This window comes from Natrix helvetica (genome assembly GCF_964273705.1).
Source record: "Natrix helvetica genome assembly, chromosome: 1".
NCBI classification, from domain to species: domain Eukaryota; kingdom Metazoa; phylum Chordata; class Lepidosauria; order Squamata; family Natricidae; genus Natrix; species Natrix helvetica.
The window spans coordinates 234,904,060-234,925,127 of NC_138548.1; the positions used below are offsets into that span (position 1 = coordinate 234,904,060).

A 21,068-nucleotide genomic window follows, 5' to 3' on the forward strand; every position below is an offset into this window, starting at 1 on the left:
GGAAGAGGCAGAGGGGCTGGAAGTGTTTGTGTAAGGTGGTCAGTAATGTTGAAGACCAGCAAGGGCAGCCATATTTTCTCTGTAAGTAGCTGTTTTATTGTTTTGTGTACTTATTTTATTCTTATTTAAGTAGTAAGTGCACAAAATAATAAATTTCCTTTTTTTATATCTTCTTTTTGTAGGTCATTCTTTGGGGCAAAGAATTCAGTGACATCGACTTGGCCATTCCCACCCAGTCACATAACTGCCAAGCCACTCCCACCCAGTCACGTGACTGCCAAGCTATTCCCACACAGTCACATGACCACCAAGCCGCTCCCACAAAACAGGCCACACCTACAGAATAGGTTCTAAAAATTTTTGAAACCCACCACTGGTTCTGAGTTATAACACCGAAAAAAGTGACATATGACCTTTTTCACACCGAAGACTGTTGCAGCATCCCCATGGTCACATGATCAAAACTGAGGTGCTTGACAACTGCCATGTATTTATTTATTTATTTATTTATTTATTTATTTATTTATTTATTTATTTATTTATTTATTTATTTATTATTTCATTTTCCACATTTGTTTATTAAAACTGACATAAAGCCTGTAAAAAACCCCACCCGCTTGTTTAGGGCTTTTAAAAAATAACAGATATAAAGAAATGATCGTCTTGGACCCCTTCTTCCACTTCCACACCCACGTTCTCTTCCACTGCCTCTTCCATGGTCTCTACCTGCAACTACCTTACTTTTTTGGATTTGACTTTTGGTTCAACATCCACCAGCAAAGTATCAAGAGGTAAACTGTCTGGCAGAATAAAATTTTCTGATATTATTGCCTTGAATGCTCAATGTCTCCAACTGGACAGGTTCTCTATTCTCCAAAGTCATCTTTACAGATTTAAGATGGGTATTCATGCTGACATCCACTCCTGTAATGGTTCCATGTACCTGAGTCCCATTTTTCAGTTCAATGGTGACAGTTTCATGAGAAATTGCACGAGTTTCACGGCGGAAAGGCAACAGGTGCAACTTGAAGCAGATAAACCAGATACAGAGGCCTCCCTGAGAGTGAAAAGCCAAAAGGTATGATGACAAATTGAGCTTGGTGCAGCCCCCTCAAACTAGGCCACTTCCGTTATTCATGAAGGGAAACAACTGGCACGCTTCTGAGTGAGTGCTGAATCAATCAACTAGCATGTATTTATGACGGTTGTAATGTCACCTTTTGTGATATTCTAAAAAGCAAAATCCTTGGGGAAGCCTGAATCAGTTAACAACCGTGTTACTAACTTAAGAATGTCTGTGTTTCATTTAGCAGTGGCGGCAAAAAAGGTCATAAAATGGAGCAAAACTAACATAACAAATGCCTTGCTTTTTAAAAAAAAATTTTTATTGAATTTTTTAATCTTTAAAAACAGTAAAGAAGACACAACAAGAAAAAAAAACCAGAACATACATAACAATATACAGTAATTTTACAGCTTTCTATATCGGCTTTCCTGCTTAGCTTTTATAATTCTCCCTTCTGCATTGCCTTCCTATTACTTTAACCTTGTCCTATAGTGTAGCAAATGTAATATTCACACTTATAATAATATTCATTATTTGTATCACCATATATTTGTATTCTCTATTTTCTGTTTTGGCTTCTAACTTCTAGCCACTTATACATTTTATTCCATACTTTATAGAAGTCCGATTCTTCTCTTTCTTTTAGTTCTATTGTCATTTTATCCATTTCTGAGCATTCGAGAATTTTCCTGATTGTAGCTTCATGCCTTGCTTAGCCACATAAATTTTGGGCTCAATTATGATCTTAAGCCGAGGACCACCTGGAGATGGTGTTCCCGTTTTCCAACTGGCTTTATTTTCTGCTAGGAAGCATTTAGAGCTCCAGAAAAGCTGTTAAATATTGCAGATGGAAACCACTGCACATTCTATATGTTGGAGCACTAAAAAGTGTGAAAGAAGGACCCAATAGTCTCTTAAAAGAATTTTGCAAAAATCAATATTATATCATCGCCTGTGAAGTTTAGAAACAGACTTCTAGTTTATGAAGAGCAAGGCTAAAGCCAGCTCAGTTTTTAATGTGCAATGCATATGGCATTTCATGAGTTATCCAGATGACAAGCACTTTCTGTAGTGAATAGGCTATTTTTATCTTCCTCCAATTATCTGTGGAGATAATCAGAATAGACAGAAGGATATAAAACAAGTTGTATTACCTGAAGTTTTGGATGCTATAAGACAGTTAAACTCTGTCAACTTTTATAGCATAGCTTCAACATTTACTGTGATCATTTATGTTGATTCTAGATGTAAGCTCCCACCTTACTCTTGCTTAGATCCAAATAAAAAAGTTGATTTTGCAGTTATTTTTGTGCTATGCATAATTCTGGATTTTCACAATCTTGATCCAACAATAAAAAAAAAAAGAATTGTGTGCTCAAGTAGACGAACTCACAGTATTTTTAAATTGGACATATTCCCCACTTGGAGAGGAAGAAGCAGGGTAGAGGAAACAAGAATCCAGAAGATAAGTGGGATAACATTCTTGGACTATCCTTATCAGATCTGGACAGAAAAATGAATTTTTCAATTTGAAAAAAAAAACCAATAGCAGCATTTTATTTCTGAGGAAGAGGAGGAGGAGGAAGAGGAAGAGGAGGAGGAGACGCAAAGAAGTGACATTTTTCAAAAAGAATTTGTATTAGAAAATACGTGAAGAAAGAGGATTTCCATCCATCAACTTACTGAAAAGACTCAACATTCTAAAAGACTTAAGAGCTAAGAGACACTAAGAGGACAATGCATAATAACTATTCCTTCAATTTTATTGTCTTCCTCCTACGAAAAATAAGAGGTATTCCAGACAGTTTGCCACATTGAGGCAAAATGGGTGACAAACAAATCTAATAAATAAATACCTTAAAATTTAAACTGAAGATTGAGATCTATGAGAATAAGAAGATAAACAAATATCTTTCTCCGCTAGGAAACGTGACTTTTTCATGACCAAGGACCACATTTGTTATTTGAAATGTGGCAAGGGACCACTTTTTTTTTTAAAAAAAGATATTGTAATGGACAGCTGAGGCCATAATGTGAAAGACTGGAGGTCTTAAATTTCTTGTCCCAGAGTCCATTTATAATAGGGAGCCACTTTCTGCTTTATGGGAATATGCTGGTACATCTTGTTTCTTTTTCTTTTTTGACAATGCATGTATATTTATCTTTAGGTATTTTTTACGATTCTCTGTCATTATTTTAAAATCAATAAAAGAACAAATAAAAATAGTTAAATTGATTGGCCAGCTGGCCTTCCAGAGCTGCTTGAAGACATGGCTCTGCCATCTGGCCTGGAGTTCTGGGAATGTGGGTATGGAACCTATAAAGTGGCTACATTACTTGGGAAACTGAGTGTGCTCTGCAGATTAAAGTTCTTATTGTTTAAAGGTTTTTTAAAAATGTCTCTCTCTCTCTCTGTGTGTGTGTGTGTGTGTGTGTGTGTGTGTGTGTGTGTGAGAGAGAGAGAGAGAGAGAGAGAGAGAGAGAGAGAGAGAGGGAGAGAGAGAGAGGGAGAGGGAGAGAGAGATTTTTGGTTATTTTGTTGCATTGTGAACAAGCAAGTACTGGAGTGCCTAACTCAGGAAGCTCAAACTACCCAAGGAGCTACTGATGCAGTTCTACAGAGGAATTTTTGAGTCTGTCATCTGCACCTCTATAACTGTCTGGTTTGGTTCTGCAGCACAACAAGACAGACACCGACTTCAGAGGATAATCAGAACTGCAGAAAAAAGAATTGCTACCAATGTGCCTTCCATTGAGGACCTGTATACTGCATGAGTCAAAAAGAGGGACATGAAAATATCTACAGACCCCTCACATCCTGGACATAAATGGTTTCAACTCCTGCCCTCAAAATGACGCTATAGAGCACTGCACACCAAGACAACTAGACACCAGGACAGTTTTTTCCTGAATGCCATCACTCTGCTAAACAAATAATTCCCTCACCACTGTCAAACTATTCACTAAGTCTGCACTACTATTAATCTTCTCATCATTCCTATCACCCATCTCCTCCCACTTATGACTGCAGGTCTGTAACTTTATTGCTTGTATCCTTATAATTTATATTGATACTGATTGTTTCCTGATTGCTTATTTGTACCCTATGACTATCATTACGTTCTGTACCTTATGATTCTTGATGAATATACCATATTTTTCGCACCAAGATTTTGAAGAGGTAAGTAAGAAAAAAAGTTTTTTGTCCTCCCTGGCCCCCAGGAGCAAAATGGAGGCATTTCCCCCTTCCCCAGCCCTGCTGAAGCCTGCAGAGTGCTTCTGGGGTGGGGGAAGGCAAAAACACCCCTGTTTTTGCAAAAAACCTGCCCTTTTTCACCCATTATTTTTACAAAAATGGGATGTGGGGCTTCAGGAGACCAAAAATGGCTGTTTTCGGTATATAAGATGCATCAACATTTCCACGCTCTTTTAGGGGGGGGGGTGCATCTTATACTCTGAAAAATACGGTATCTTGTCTTTTTATGTACACTGAGAGCATATGCACCAAAGACAAACTCCTTGTGTGTCCAATCACACTTGGCCAATAAAGAATTCTATTCTATTCTATTCTATTCTATTCTATTCTATTCTATTCTATTCTATTCTAACAGACATGTCACTGGAAAGCAAAATCACAAAACACAGTGGCTGGACACCATCAAAACTGAGACCAGCCAGATCACAGAACAATCCAAAGAAGTAGTGCAAGATTGGAAGACATGGAGAGACTTGGCCCATCGAATCTCCAAGAGTTGGACATAACTGAATGGATATCATCATTGTCATCATCATCGTCATCATCATCATCATCATCATCATCATCATCATCATCATGTTGCTGTCCAAACTTTACCAACAAATGTGTAGACAAATGTCTATTTCCACTCCTATTTGGTCACCACCCAAGTTCCTCGCTCTTGTTTTGAGTAACTTGATAAAAATGATTTGAAATCTCTTGTTTCAGAGCAGAACATTTGAAGAGGGTTTTTAATGACGCCTTAATAGAAAAAAAAAGATGAAAGACCAATGTAGTAGAAAAGACGGGTTATTGTTATCAAAAGCAGGATCCTGAAATGAATGGGAAGACCCAGGAACCCATAAAGTAGACCTTTAACCGTCATATTCTTTTTATAGAACTTCTTTTAATGGACCTAGGTTTTAGGAACTGACGCATGAAAATGTTCCTCAAAGTTTGGCAGTGCTGCAGATGTTTTCCCAGAGTTTGAGTATTTCCTAAATGCCCAGGCATTGTTTGGTGAATTTCTTGGCAACACCCTGTCTTAGGAAAACCAAGATCTCCTCATTTCTTTTTCTTTAAAGAGCTGGATTGACTAGCTGGAAATATCATTTGGTTTCTGTATTTGTACTGGATTGTAGATCACAAGGAAGTTACAGTATGTACTGGCTTCTGGAATAAGCTTTCTGCTTTGTGGTTCAGAAAGTCTGAGAAAAGTAAACCAGAGATGTTTATATCGTTTTCATTGACTCCACGAAACGGAAAGAGGGAGGGGAATTGTTTATACGCACAGAGGATTAGCAGGCGGAGAGGCAATCTCTTCTCACACTTTTCAGCATCTATCAATCCAAGAGATCCATCTTTCTGATTATTGGATTTCCTATGGAGATAATGGATAATGATCTATGGAGACTCATCAACTCTTAAGGATCTTGCTGTAAACTCACTTCTTGAAGGCCCAGAAGCCATCTGGAAATGGCAGTGATAAAGGTAGCAAACAAATGGATCCAGGTAAAAGTTGCTGGACCTGACAAGGAGAGGTCCTAATGCTTGCTGCCACATGGGCATGGTTGATACAGAATTGCAGATGATAAATACATCATTTATCATTTTTTATTTTGGGATGGCCCTTTGCTTCTTCAGCACAACAATGCTTATTCCCAAGCAATGCAGGTAGTTCTCAAATTACAACAATTCGTTTAGACTTTGAATTCTTTATTGGCCAAGTGTGATTGGACACACAAGGAATTTGTCTTTGGTGCCTATGCTCTCAGGGTACCTAAGGAGAAAAAAATACATTCCATCAAGAATAAAAACTTAGTGATAGTCAAGGTTACTAATAAGCTATCAAATCGTACTAGGAAACAAATAAAACAATATAAATTGAAAGCTACAAGCAACATGGTTTAGTGAGCATTTGAAGTTACAATGGCACTGAAAAAAGTGACTTACGACCCATTTCCACACTTATGACCATTGCAGCATCCCTATGGCCACGTGATAAAATTTTTTGGCACTTGTCAACCGGCATGTATTTATGACAGTTGCATCATCCGGAGGTCATTTGATCACTATTTGTAAATGGGCTTCCAACAAGCAAAGTCAATGGGAGTTGCCAGATTTGTTTAATGATCACACGAGTCACTTAACAACTGCAGTGATCCGCTAAATAACTGTGGCAGAAAAGGTCGTAACTTGGGGCAAAACCCGACTACTGCCTTGTTTAACAACAGACGTTTTGGGCTCAGTGATGGTCATACGTCAAGGACTACCTGTAGCAGTGGCTCTTCAAAAATCTTCATAAAATCCATAGTTTAAAATTCCCAAACAGTACCACTTCTGAATGTAGTTGTCAATTATAGTCTTTAACTATAGTCTAGTATTTTACATCCAAGGATCAGCTTTTACAGCAGGCCAACTCATGAGTTACTAATAACAAGGAGGGGAAATTTTCAATCTAGCTAGGGAAATGGGGAGGAAAGAGGAACAATTTTGTTTGGCACACTGGACTTTCTGGTTTTTTCCTTCTTCTTTGAAGACGTTTCGCTTCTCATCCAAGAAGCTTCTTCAGCTCTGATATTCTTCAGAGCTGAAGAAGCTTCTTGCATGAGAAGCGAAACTTCTTCAAAGGAAAAAACCAGAAACTCCAGTTACCTCTTGAAAAAGCACCTTTGGGACAATCTTTGGGATGACTGAGAATCTCCAAAGACATTTAGTTTGGCACAATTTATTGCTAGCTTAACTTAAGACCCGGTCTCTACCCCAATACTGATTATATAATTCATAAGCTAGTTATTCTTTAGTATATCTTGGGATAGACATCCTACCCCTTTTTAAGTGTGATAAAGGGGCAGGGCTTCAATTGCATAGTCATGGCTGCCATCTTGATCTTTTTGACACACACACACACACACACACCTGTTGTATTTCAACCAATCAGAAATCACACAATACCAACCTGAAGAAAATGCATACAGAATGACATTGATGAAAATGATGTTATTCTGTGCACAGAAATATATTATATCATGGATAATTGTTTGAAAGAAATACATGCATTAGAGAAAATTACACTTAGAAAGGATAGGAGAAACACACCAAAAATGTAGGGTTGTTTGCGTAGGCTTTAGAAAAATTGAATATATGGTTTTAGAAGAGTTGGATATGATAAACCAGGGATGTTCAAACTTGGGAACTTTAAGACTTTTGGACTTCAACTCCCAGAATTCCCCAGCCAGCCGGTTTGGACACCCCTGTGATAAACTTTAAATTAAAAAAATGAAACAATAAACAAAAGTGGAATGGAAGATTCCTAAAGGTGGTGTGATCTCATACTGAATCTCAGAAAAAAAAAAAGAAAGCTAACAGAATCAAAACGACATAATTTCTTGTTAGTCTATTTATTTGAGAGAACTGTCTGGATTCTGGTATATAAGGATAATGAGAAGCCACTCTGTTCTCTGAGCAAATATTCCTCTAGTTGTGTTCCACCTGCTGTGCATTAGTAGATGAAGAAAGGAAAGTCATGACATTTTTGCTTGTTGCTCAGTCTATAAACTTGAAAGTGAAGTTTGACTCTTCTGCAACTTGGCCGTGTTATTTACCGAATATGGATTAGCCGTGTACATTCCCTCCCTAGTCTTTTTTGGGGTGGGGGAAGAGGGAAGGAAAGGAAATTGCACAGATTTTATCCTCAGACAGTGAGGAGGTTGGGGAGGAACATGGGCCAGTCCTGGAGTATGAGGAAGGCTCCGATGAGGGCTCTATGTTGGAAGCTGAGAGGGGGCCAGAGCTGTATGCCAGTTATCAGCTGCCTTCAGAGTCAGACATCAGTGAGACAGACGAATAGCTGGAGCCTGTTCCCAGTGTGCTCATGTGCAGAGTTGCCAGACGAAGGGAATAGCTAAATAAAAGGGGCTGATTTGGGAGTAAGGCCAAAGGTGGATGGTAAATGGCCCCTCCCAGAGGAAATAAAGGAGGAACGAAAGGGGAGTGGAGTTTGCAGGAGACAATTAGTCTGATTAATTGGCTTGTGACTCTCCGAGACTCCTTTCCAAGTTTTGCAGATATCGACCTGGCAGCTCTCCAAGCCAGATAAGGTCTGTGACTGCAAATCATTCCTTGAAAGACTTTGCTGGATGTGAATGAGTAGAATTCACAGTCAATTAATACAAGAGGTTTTTGTTGGGACCAGGAGTTTGCGGCATGCTCTTGGGAAGCCTCGGTCAGAAAAAAAGGCAGTACGGAGGCAGCTGAACCTATTTGATTAAAGGGAAATCTCATTTTTCTGCTGAAGCTTCCCATTGGAGCCATCACAGTCAAGGAAAGAAAGTCCATGAAAGAAAGATGCTTGCAAAACAAGCATGTCTGAAATGACATCCAGGCAGACTCTTGACTGTCTCGGAAGACAATAGGAATAAAAGTAACAATAGCATTTAGCATTACTATGTATACCATCCCATAGCACTTTATAGCTCTCTCTCACTGAATGAAAGCATCATTTGCATGTTGCCCCCCTTCCCGCCCAACAATCTAGGTCCTCATTTTATTGACCACGGAAGGGTGGAAAGTGAGTCAACCTTGAGCTGGTCAGGATCGAACAAGCAAAGTCAATGGGGAAGCCAGATTCACTTAACCACCTTGTTACTAAGTTAACACCTGCAGTGATTCACTTAACAACTATGCCAAGAAAATTCCTAACATTGGGGAAAACCCACTTAACAACTGTTTCGCTTAACAATAGAAATTTTGGACTCAGTTGTGGTTGTAAATCAAGGATTATCTGTAATGGGATGTTTGCAGAATGCTTCTTCAATACTGTTCTGACCTAGGCTTCTCAAGAGCATGAAGCAAACACTTTGTCCCAACAAAAAACCCTTTTATTAATTTACTGTCAGTTCTGCTCATTCACATCCAGCAACATCTTTCAAGGGAGGATTTACAATCACAGACCTTATCTGGCTTGGAGAGCTGACAGACTGATATCTGCAAAACTTGGCAAGGAGTCTTGGAGAGTCACGAACTAATTGTCTCCTGCAAACTCCCCTCCCCTTTCACTCCTCTTTTATTTTCTCTGGGAGGGGCCATTCATTGTCCACCTCTGGCGTTATATCCAAGTTGACCCCTGTTCTTTAGCTGTTCCCTTCGTCTGGCAACTCTGCAGATGTGCACACTGGGAACAAGCTGCAGCTGTTCATCTGCCTCACTGATGTCTGACTCTGAAGGCAGCTGATAACTATCAGACGGACCTGGCCCCATCTCTGCCTCTGACACAGAGCCCTCATCAGAGCCTTCCCCAGACTCCAGGACTGGCCCATGTTCCACCCTAACCTCCTCACTGTCTGAATCTGCTGCCAGCTCTGCTGGCCGCTGGCAGGCCACAACAAATACTCATAAAGTTACAAATGAACTAGGAGAGCCATTGCATTGTAAAATATGAACACCAATTACATTTGAATGAATAAATGGCGGCTAATGTCTTGGTGGGTGGTGGACATATTGTTTTGTCTAAGCCTATTTTCTACTGAAGATATAACTTCCTGGCACTCTCTACATTCAAAGCCACTGGAAAAGGAGTTACTAAAATAACATATTATAAGTTAATTAAAATCTTACAGCACATTTAAAAGAACTTGGAATAACAATAGGTGTGTCTTCTAATTTAATAAATCACATACTTCTAGGGTGAAATCAAATACTCCCCAGAGCAAGCACCACACATCTATTTTTGCAAAAATAGGCTGATCATATTGTAACAGCTGGGATTTATTCGGGCTTCTTTGACAAAATACCTGCCAATTTGCCATCTCTTTCATCTAGAAATAGGAAAGTACTAATGGGCGGGTTTCAGCAGACATCCAAGATTGGCGAGAAACCACAGCCGGTGAATCTAAGGACTCTTAAAATCCAGCCATGCCTTGATAGGAAGCTTATCTATTGCTCAGGATTGCAGACTTTTCATTGAACAGCACACGTTGCTACAGGTAGTCCTCGATTTACAATAGTTTGTTTAGTGATCATGGGACGTTACAATGGCACTGAAAAAAAGGTAGCTTAATGAGTCACTAGCACTGATGTTGTTACCTAGTTTGAGTAATGAAACATCTGCAAGAAAACAAGCAAGCTCAGAGAACATCAATGAAGGTCACCTGAAGTGTTAATACCACTTTATAATGCCTTGGTAAGGCCACGCTAGGAACACTGCTTCCAGTTTTGGTCGCCACAATGTAAAAAAATCTGTGGAGGCTCTAGAAAGAGTGCAGAGAAGAGCAACAAAGAGGATTAGGGGACTGGAGGCTAAAACATATGAAGAACGGTTGCAGGAACTGGGTATGTTTAGCTTAAGAGAAAGAAGGACTAGGGGAGACATGATAGCATTATTCCAATATCTCAGGGGTTGCCACAAAGAAGAGGGAGTCAAACTATTCTCCAAGGCACCTGAGGATAGAACAAGAAGCAATGGGTGGAAACTAATCAAGGAGAGAAGCAACTTAGAACTGAGGAGAAACTTCCTGACAGTGAGAACAATTAATCAGTGGAACAGCTTGCCTCCAGAAGTTGTGAATGCCCCAACACTGGAAGTCTTTAAGAAGATGTTGGATAGCCATTTGCCTGAAATGGTATAGGGTTTCCTGCCTAAGTAGGGGGTTGGACTAGAAGACCTCCAAGGTCCCTTCCAACTCTATTATTCTAGTGTTCTAAGCATCAAGGACACCCCCACCCCCGACTTAATGAGTGTGTTTTTCACACAACCATTGCAGCAATCCCCATGGTCATGTGATCAAAATTCAGACTGTTGGCAATTAACTCATATTTATGATGGTTGCAGTGTCCGCTCGTGTGTGTGTGTGTGTGTGTGTTTGTGTGTGATGTGATCCCCTTTTGGGACCTTCTGACAAGCAAAGTCAATGAGGAGGCCAGATTCACTTAACAACCGTGTTACCAACTTAACAAGTGCCCTGTTTCATTTAACAACTGTGGCAAGAAAGGTTTTAAACTGGGGCAAAAAACTCACTTAACAGCTGCCTTTGGGCTCAGTTGTGGTCGTAAGTGGAGGATTATCCGCACAATTTGTGAAGAAAAGTATGTAAAAGCAAGTAGAAACACATTAGACATTTGTAGCTGATAACGCAAGTGGTTTTGTATCATCGTTTAATGTCAGATGCTTTTCAGTGTTCACCATATAAATTGTTCTATTTACTATGTTTCCATAAAGAAACAGATGCACCACATGAAATTGTTTAATTTAAAAACAATTGCTCACAAAATTCCTTAGTGGTGTAGGAAAGGCACCTGACAATAGAAGGAGCTGAAAAGATGATATTGTTGTTGCTTTTAGATCAGTACTTTCAAAATCAAAAATTTCATCAGCTAGACAACTCACTTAGGACGGTCAATTTTTCTAGACAGGAATGCACTTAATAAGATTAAAACACCCTTTAGGGAGCTTACACACCAAGCCTGATATCTTGTCAATTTGTGGTTTGTTGAATTATGGAGCAGCAACTTGGAACTGTCTATTAATATGATTCTTAGACGTTTCCGATCAGTGTTGGGCTGTTATTCCTTTTCCCTATCTGAAACTCTTAAATCAGAAAGGCAACAATACAGAGATTCTGCTTTACTTCTGGGAAGGCTAGCATGACATTAACTTTTCTAAAATAGCTTCCCCTGTAACCCAAATATTCTTTCTCTCAAATAGCTAGGAAGAGCATTGCAATAAGGTACTTTTAGATGGCAAATGACCTTTTTGGCTCTCTGCGCACTATCAATTCTTAAGCCAATTTGTTATGGGATAGTGGAACCATCTGAAAAAGTCAATTATTAGTCTCTAGACTAATAGACAGTATTGCAGTGATGGAGAACTTCACGCACGTGCGCTCATCTGGGCTGCAACCAGGGCAGAGGAGCTGCCCAGGAAGCAGGCATGCACTAGAAAATGAACTTCTGGTTCAGGGGTGGGTTCCTGCTGGCATTACTACTGGTTTGGTGTGCAAAATATTTTGCACACTTACGCACACACCAGATGCCAGTTGTGCGCATTTGCAACAAAAAAGGTCTGCACATGCGCACAACATTAGAAAAGGGAAAAATACATTTTTTTCAATGAAGATTGTTGTGCACATGTGAAGAACAGAAAAACAAGATGGCGGCCACGAGGGTAGAACCAGTTCGGGCGTGTGTCCGGCCGAGTTACTACCTACTCAGCCAAACTGGTAGGAACCCACCTCTGTTCTGGTTTCTGGCGAGCATGCAAGTATTCCGGCTACTGCTGCGTATGCACACGCCCCAATCAGCTGGCCAGCGTGCATGCTCTTCCGGTTTTCAGCATTGCCGTATGCACGAAGGCCAGCTGATCATCAGGCGTGCATGTGCCCCAAAAACCCAGAAGAAGAACGGGCGATGCCGCGTGTGCCAGGCAACATGGCTCCGTGTGCCACTTTGGGCAAGCGTGCCATAGGTTTGCCATCACGTCTCTATTGTGATCATTTGATTTTCTCTATTCCTCAGTGATCTCAGGATCTTGGTTAGTAGAATCTATTTCGCAAATTCTAATCAACAGAGGCCCCCACAAGACATGAAAAATTCCTCTTAAATAAGCTTGTTTTATAAAAGTAAGTTTTCAAGACCAATAATGTCATTACTGCTCAGTTTTCTGAGGAAAGTACACTATATTGCCAAAAGTATTTGCTCACCTGCCTTTACTCGTATATGAACTTACTGTAAGTGACATCCCATTCCTAATCCATAGGGTTCCATATGACGTCGGTCCACCCTTTGCAGCTATAACAGCTTCAACTCCTCTGGGAAGGCTGTCCACAAGGTTCAGGAGTGTGTTTATGGGAATTTTTGACTATTCTTCCAGAAGTGCATTTGTGAGGGCACACACTGATGTTGGACAAGATTATATGGCCTACCATTTGGTGGCAGAGTTGCTGTTGTTCCCAAACACTTTCACGTTCTTATAATACATCTGACAGTTGACTGTGGAATATTTAGGAACGAGGAAATTTCACGACTGGATTTGTTGCACAGGTGGCATCCTATCACAGTTCCACGCTGGAATTCACTGAGCTCCTGAGAGCGACCCATTCTTTCACAAATGTTTGTAAACACAGTCTGCCTGCCTAGGTACTTGATTTTATGGCCATGGAAGTGATTGGAACACCTGATTCTGATTATTTGGATGGGTGAGCGAATACTTTTGGCAATATAGTGTATGTTTGAGAGCTCAGGTGCCTACTGAGAAGTCTTGTGTCTTGTGTCTCTGCAAGCTGAAACGAAGGCAAATGAAGTGGGTCCCTTTGCGAATTTTAGTCAAAGTAAGAAAACCAGGCAACTTGAGTCTAAACCTTGTAGGTGCTGTAAATAATCACCCATAGTTTTACCATTTCACCTGGAATGTCGGAAAATATCAATATCTATTAAAATGTTGCAGCCTTTATTATAATTATAATCCATTTCTGGTTGCCATGATATAAAAAAGATATCGAGACTCTAGAAAGAGTACAGAGTAGAGCAACAAAGATGATTAGGAGGCTAAAACATATGATGAATGGTTGCAGGAACTGGATAGTTTAATTACAAGGACAAAGAACATGCGGTCAGCGTTCTCCAAAGCACCTGAAGGCAGGACAAGAAGCAACTGATGGAAATTAAACAAGGAGAGAAGCAAAGTTGAACTAAGGAGAAATTCCTTGATGATGGTTAGAACAATTAATCAGTGGAACGACTTGCCTCCAGAAATTGTGGGGGCTCCATCACTGGAGATTGGACAGGCATTTGCCTGGGACGGTATCAGAGGTGAGTATTCAGCCAGTTCAGACCAATTCGCTCGAACTGGTAGTGGAAATTGCGGGTGGGCCCTCCTCCCCCACCCACCCACTCCCGCTCTATGCCATCCAATTTAGGCCCATTTTCAAGCCACACGTGCAATCAAAGTGCATGCGTGAAAGACATGCACATGCATGGATGTGGGCGCACGCTCACGTTTGAGAAGTCGTAGGGAAACTTTGTGACACCCCCCCCCCCGGATGGTATAAAGCAGTGATGGCGAACCTTTTTGGGCTCCCGTGCCAAAAGCGGGGGGAGCGCAAGGGGGTTGTACGTGGGCATGCCATACCCATAATGCTATGCGCGCAACGCCCACACAGAACATGCCCACACGCGCACAAACTGTGCATGCGTGCACGCCCCCCCCCTTTGGCCCCCTATAGACCCGTTTTTCACTCTCCCCAGGCTCCAGAGGCTTTCAGGGAGCCCGGGGAGGGCGAAACAGCCTGCCCCGCCCTCCCGAGCCTCTTTGCTGTTTCTCGGACTGCACTGGGGGTGACTGAACAGCCTGCTCTTGGAAATGGAGGCTTGGCCCTGGGCTCTTGCTCTGCCTGCCTGGGAGATGGAGCCCAGGGAGGAATATATCAGCCATTTTTGGAGGGAATGGACCCAGCACCTTCCATTTATATCCACAGCAGCCACGCCTGCCGCTCCCTGCCGCCTTCGGAGGCAACAGAGGAAACCGCTCCTCTTGGTGGGATGGCTGAGCTGGCCCACGCTGGGCCCCAAGCCTCATGACCATCCCGCCTAGCCCAAAGACTTTGTCTCTATTGCGGCCTGCGAAGGCTCATGCTTTGGCCAGCCGATGCCCTGTGACACCAATTTCCTGGCTCCATGTTCCCGACCTAGGTTATGGGGCAAACCCTGGGCATTATCCTCCACTCCCTACAATGCTGATGTTGCCGCCGCCTCTGCCGGGTGTGTTGCCTATGTCCATGCTGCCGCCGCCTCAGGTCCCAATAGTCATTCCACCTGTTCCATCAGATGCACCAGAAGCATCTGCAATCAGTGTCTGCCTGACCCACCTCCCCCATGGCGGCTTCTCCTTCTGGCTGATCCAGCATCCCCGCCAGAAGCAGCACTGTGACAGCCGCTGGGGGTGAGGGGGTAGTGGTGGCAAGGACGGGCAAGGGCTTCACTCCCCCACCACCCAAGCGGGCTACTTGCACAGCTCCAGCCCATGGCTCTGATGAGTATCCGCGGTCTGGAGCACTGCTGCTTCCAGCCGGGATATATTCTGCCAGGCCCTTAGCAGTGTCTTTATGTGAGTAGCTTGCCTCCCCACCAGCAGCTCCTCTGCCAGCATCCCGACTGGAAGCGGAAGCACAACAGCCGCTGTTGGGGAAGGGACAAAGGGGTGGCGGTTGCCTGTTCTTGCCACCTTTGCTGGCGGGGAGGTGAGCTACCCACATAAAGACACTGCCAAGGGCCTACCTCGCTGATGTGGGAGCAGCTGTGGTGGCTGTCCGGTTGCTCCTGCCCTTCCCCCTGTGGCTGCAGCTGCTGCTCTTCTGGCGCTGTGCGGAGACCGGCTGGCTCTTCTGGGGTGCCCGAACCAGCCAGGCACTCCAGACCGTGGATCCACATCAGTGCTGCGGGCTGGAGCCGTACAAGTAGCCCACTCAGGTGGGGAGGGAGGGAATCCCTTGCTCATCTTTGCCACTACCGCCCCCTCGCCCCACAATTCCGCTTATGGCTGGTGTGGGAGTGGCTGCAGGGGGAAGGCAGCCACTCCTGTCCTTCCCCTTGTGACTACCACTGCTTTTTTGGGGTGCCCGAGCTGGCCAGCCACTTCAGACTGCAGATGAGACACAGGCTGGAGGGCTGGGGCCACACAAGAAGCCTGCTCAGGCAGGGAGGGAGGGAAGCCCCGACCACAGCTCTACTCTGCTAAGAAGCAATGGCCAGGAGCCCCTCTCCGTGTCTTTTGGCATGCACGACTGTTGCTCTTCCTGTTGCTGGTTTTTGCGTGTGAATGTGCCCCAGGAACCAAATCACCAAATAGCCGATGCGCATGTGCACATTGGAAACAAAAAAGATCATTTTCCTGGCGTGTGCATGTGCACCGGGCGGCTCCTCTTCTGCTTTGTGGCACGCCAATGCACGTGAAGACCAGCTGGCAGCTGTGCCCAAACCTGGGAGAGCAACTGGTGATAGGTTCACCATCATGGGTATAGAGTCTCCCGCTTGAGTAAGGGGTTATACTAGAAGATCTTCAAGGTCCCTTCCAACTCTGTTATTCTGTTAGGCAGTGTAAAAGCCAGACTGTTGGGCTATAATCTGTTTACTTAGATATGGATCAGTATTTCTGTAGGACGTATCATATTTTTCGGAGAAAAGAGGCACCAAGATTTTGAAGAGCTAAATTTAAAAAAAAAAGTTTTTGCACTCTACAGACCTCCCAAACCCTCTGCATGCTTCATTTTTTTGTGAAAAATGGGGCATGCAGAGAGTTTGAGAGGCCTGCAAAGTGCTTCTGGGGGCTGGGAAGGGGGCAAAAATGAGCAAAAAAAATGGCCTGTTTTTCACTCGTTTTTGCCCTCCTCAACCCCCAGGAGCACTTTGCAATCCCCCCCCCCCAAACCCTCTGCATGTCCATTTTTGGGAAGGGGGCGGGGTTTCAGGAAGCCAAATATGCTGTATTCAGTGTATAAGACGCACCAAGATTGTCAGCCTCTTTTTTGGGGGGGGAAAGGTGCATCTTATACTCTGAAAAATACGGTATTTTATATTTCTGTTGAAAAATCAAATTAAAAAAAGAGGAAAACTCTTGTCACTTTCATACTGATTTTCTCTCCTTAAAGCCTTTTAAAATATTGCCCGGCAATGTCATTGACTGCATTCAGGGCTCGTCCTCTCCTCATCTAAGCTTTGCAATGGGACTGTGATCTTTATCAGCACTTATTCTTCAGCTAAGATCTCGGCTGTTTCTCCATGATTTCATATCATTTGTTGTCTTTCCAGGAAAAGAAAGTGAGTCGGCTGCAAGGTGCTTTGCTGAGAAGCCACTGAATGGAAATCGAACCCTTTCTGGTAGAGCCTCTGAAGTTGAAACTGGTGCTGGCCGGAGATCACGGAGCATTCTTAAAGGAGTTTACTATTCTGAACTTTTATTTTCCATGGATCTTGCCAAAAGAGAATTGTCTCCAAGTCCGTCCCCTCCCTCTCCACTCTCCATCCAATCCCACCCCCCCCCACCCCCAATGCCTGTTTTTAGCCTCTTATTTTTCCATATCTAACTTTGGCTCACAGATCGTTCTTAGAAAACATTGTGGCTCGTTGTTGACTTGATTGTAGGTCTTGCTTGTTGTGGTAAAGTCTATTGTGCAACTCTAATGCCATGGGCTGTGTAGAGTTATATGAGAAATCCCACATGTATTATATAGTTACAGGTATAGGTTTTAGCCAAGGGACTCTGTGGCTCAGTGGCTAAGACACAGAGCTTGTCAATTAGAAGTTCGGCAGTTCAGTGGTTCGAACCCCTAGCGCCGTGTAATGGACCCGTTACTTGTCCCAGCTTCTGCCAACCTAGCAGTTCGAAAGCATGTAAAAATGCAAGTAGAAAAATAGGGACCACCTTTGGTGGGAAGGTAACAGCGTTCCGTGGGTCTTCGGTGTTTAGTCATGCCGGCCACATGACCATGAGACGTCTTCGAACAGCACTGGCTCTTCGGCTTTGAAACATAGATGAGCACCGTCCCCTAGAGTCGGGAACGAGTAGCACATATGTGTGAGGGGAACCCTTACCTTTACTTTAGACTAAGGGCTGAGAAAGTGAAGCCTTAATACGGGACGGTGGCCATGATCTGGATGCAAGAGAAATGAAATACTTTCAGCTTTTGAAGGAGCTCCATTGAGGAGTATTTCAAAGTACAGGTTTTCCTTGACTTACAACCCCAATTGCATTAGCTAATCTTTGTTGCTAAGCAAGACAGTTGTTAAGTGAGTTTTGCCCCATTTTATCACCTTTCTTGGCACAGTTGTTAAGTTCATCACATGGCTGTGAAGTGAATCTACCTTCCCCATTGACTTTGTGTGTCAGAAGGTCGTAAAGGGGATCGCATGACCCTGACACTGCAACCACCGTATAAATATGAGTTCGTTGCTAGGCATCTACATTTTAATCAGATGACCATGACAATGCTGTAATAGATGTAAGTGTGAAAAGGGGTCATACGTCACTTTTTCGTGCCGTTGCAACTTCAAGTAGCCACTAAACGATCTGTTGGAAATCTAGGACTAGCTGTAGTCAAACCCAGGGAGACAGCATAGAGCATAAAACTTGCACCTGCGGATTATGCTCTTGATTCCTGTTCATAAGGCAGGTAGGATGCCTCATGAGCTTGTTGATTCAGTGCCGCTCAGTGGTGGGCTTCAAATTTTTTAACAATCGGTTCTCTACCCTAGTGACTGGCTGGGGGGGGGGGCTGATCTGGGTGAGAGAGCCTGACAGTAGCTGGGTTCGGGCGTGACTCTCATCCACCAGCCAAGGTGGGCGAGATGAGATAGGGTGGGGTGTGGCGGGGCGGGTGGCGCCAGCCAGTGGTGGGATTTGCCAGTTCACCTAACTGCACAGAATTGTAACAACAGGTTCGCCCAAACCCATCTGAACTGGCAGCAGCCCACCTCTGGTGCCACTTCTATAGATGCTTGGTGATTTGGAGGCCTATAGCTATCTTTTACCAGCCACTGAACCAGCCTGAGAAGATGGACCAGTCAGGATCATTTTAGTGGCTACATTGTAAAATTCATTCCCCAACAGAACTCCCAGCTCATTGGCATAAATCATTCATGCCCTAATCACCTCCAGACTGGACTACTGCAATGTGCTCTACGTGGGCTCCCTTCAAAGAGTATCCAGAAGCTTCACCTGGTACAGAGTGCAGTGGCGCAGGCAGTTGTGTATACTTCTAGGAAGGAGATGATATATTGCTGCACTGGCTGCCAGTTTGTTTCTGGATACAATCCAGGGTGCTGGTTTTGACCTTTAAAACCCTTCCCGGGGTGGGATTGGGTTATCTGTAGGATGCCTGTACTATTGTTGCTACTACTTACTGTGTGTAAGTTATTTGCTACTTGTATCCAAGTTATCTTGGTAGTATTGGACTGTTTTTTCTGTGTATGACTTTTTGGCTGTGTTTATGGATTTTGCTATATTCTTCAAAAAGTAAAGTTTATTTTGTTACTTTACTATCCATTATTCAGTGTGGTTGCTTTATCTATCGCACGCTGCGTATACTTTACAGGGTTGCTCTGTTATAACCTCGACCTGGGGTTCATTGCTAGTGCTTAATCGCACCAGTACCTAACAATGCCACTCCCCAATTACCTTTGCCCATCCCATTAGATCTGACAGAGCTGGCATGCCGCAGGTCCCATCCACTAGAGGACTGACACTTTGTGGGCCAGTCTTCTTTCCTGTGGGACCTGCCTTATGGAACATTCTCCCAGAGACATCCCTGTTAATGTCCCAAAAGGAAGTGGTGACTTTCTAAGATGGCACCATCATTGTGGTTAATACTCATTCTCTTCCGTGCCTTATGGTTTGCATCTTTCAATTTGATTAATGATTGTTTTATATTTTTACGTTTTTTTTTAAAAAAATAGTGTTATTTTTTTTTATTTGATTTTTGTATACCACCGAGAGTCGCTTCTTGTGAGATGTGTGACAATGTGACCTTGGGCCAGTCGCTCTTTCTCAGCCCAACCCACCTCTTAGGGTTGTTGTGGTGGTGGTGGTGGTGGGGAAAATAGGAGGGGGAATGTGTGTTGGAGATGTTTGCCACCTTGAGATGTTTGTAAAAATAATAAAGGTAGGATATAAACAAGCAAGCAAATAAACATAAATGTTATAAATAAATATTAGATAGATAGATAGACAGACAGACAGACAGATAGATAGATGACTGACAGATATAGATAGATAAATGATAGATAGATAGATAGATAGATAGATAGATAGATAGATAGATAGATAGACAGCCAGCCAGACAGACTGACAGACTGACAGACAGATATAAATAGGTAGGAAGGTAGGTAGGTAAATGATAGAAAGATAGACAGACAATAAAATATTTGGATTTCCCAATCTTATTTCAAGAAATTGCATGGGACTAACAGGACTTCCTCTTCATTTTAGATGATTTCCCACCATCTCTGTTCCAGGTTTCCTGTCCTTCTCTCCTGTGCTGGCCCTCAACAAACACAGCTTGTTTTTTTTATTTTTTTGGTGATTCCTGCTTGTGGATATGTAGCATTCCAGTTTTGATAAGATTAGCAGTGATTCCCTTTATATCCTAATGTATTTTTTAGAAGTTCAGTAGGATAATTTTTGTACTCTCCTTTTGTTCTTGTTGATTTAAGGATGCAATGAGTAAGGTTCTGTTGGTTTTTGTGACTAGCAAGCAAAAAACTGGGTATACTAGGGACTGAAATTCTTATTCTCCTTTCTTCTCTCTGACTTTCAGCTATAAATCCCAGCAGGCACTGAAGAAAAAGAAGAAAGCTTTATGCAGAAGAGCAGATAAAGATGATATTTTGGGTGCCTCAGGAGGCAAAATGACAGTATCTCTCCACCTCTCCCGTTTCTGAAAACATTTTTTCTTTCCCTTGCAGTCTCTGAAGTGATTCTTGGTTGTGACTTTTGCCTTCTGAAATTGGCCGGTTTGAAAATAAAGGCAGAGGTAAATATGTACAGATTATGGAGGAGAGTGTGCATGTCTATGTATGTGTGGAGAAAGAATTTGGGAAGAAAGAGGAAGGGAAGTTGCTGGGAAAACAAAAGGAAACAAATAATGAGATAAATAACAAGGGGATCTCCTTGAAGTGTATCCTTGTCTATTTATATTAAATTTAAATATGAGATAGTATTCATGATTGATTATTGAGTACAATATCTATTGCTATGACTAAAGAAAATGATTTGGGATTGTA

The 21,068-nt window shown here is 42.6% G+C and overlaps 1 pseudogene across 1 annotated transcript; it reads right to left on the reverse strand.

Annotated features, from left to right (window-relative positions):
• Nucleotides 1–559: 559 nt before the first annotated feature.
• On the reverse strand, nucleotides 560–15,722 carry LOC309396774 (annotated as a pseudogene). The gene is made up of 2 exons: nucleotides 15,570–15,722; nucleotides 560–1,057 (listed from the first exon to the last, which is right to left on the reverse strand). The product of its transcript is annotated as an uncharacterized misc_RNA (transcript).
• Nucleotides 15,723–21,068: the final 5,346 nt, after the last annotated feature.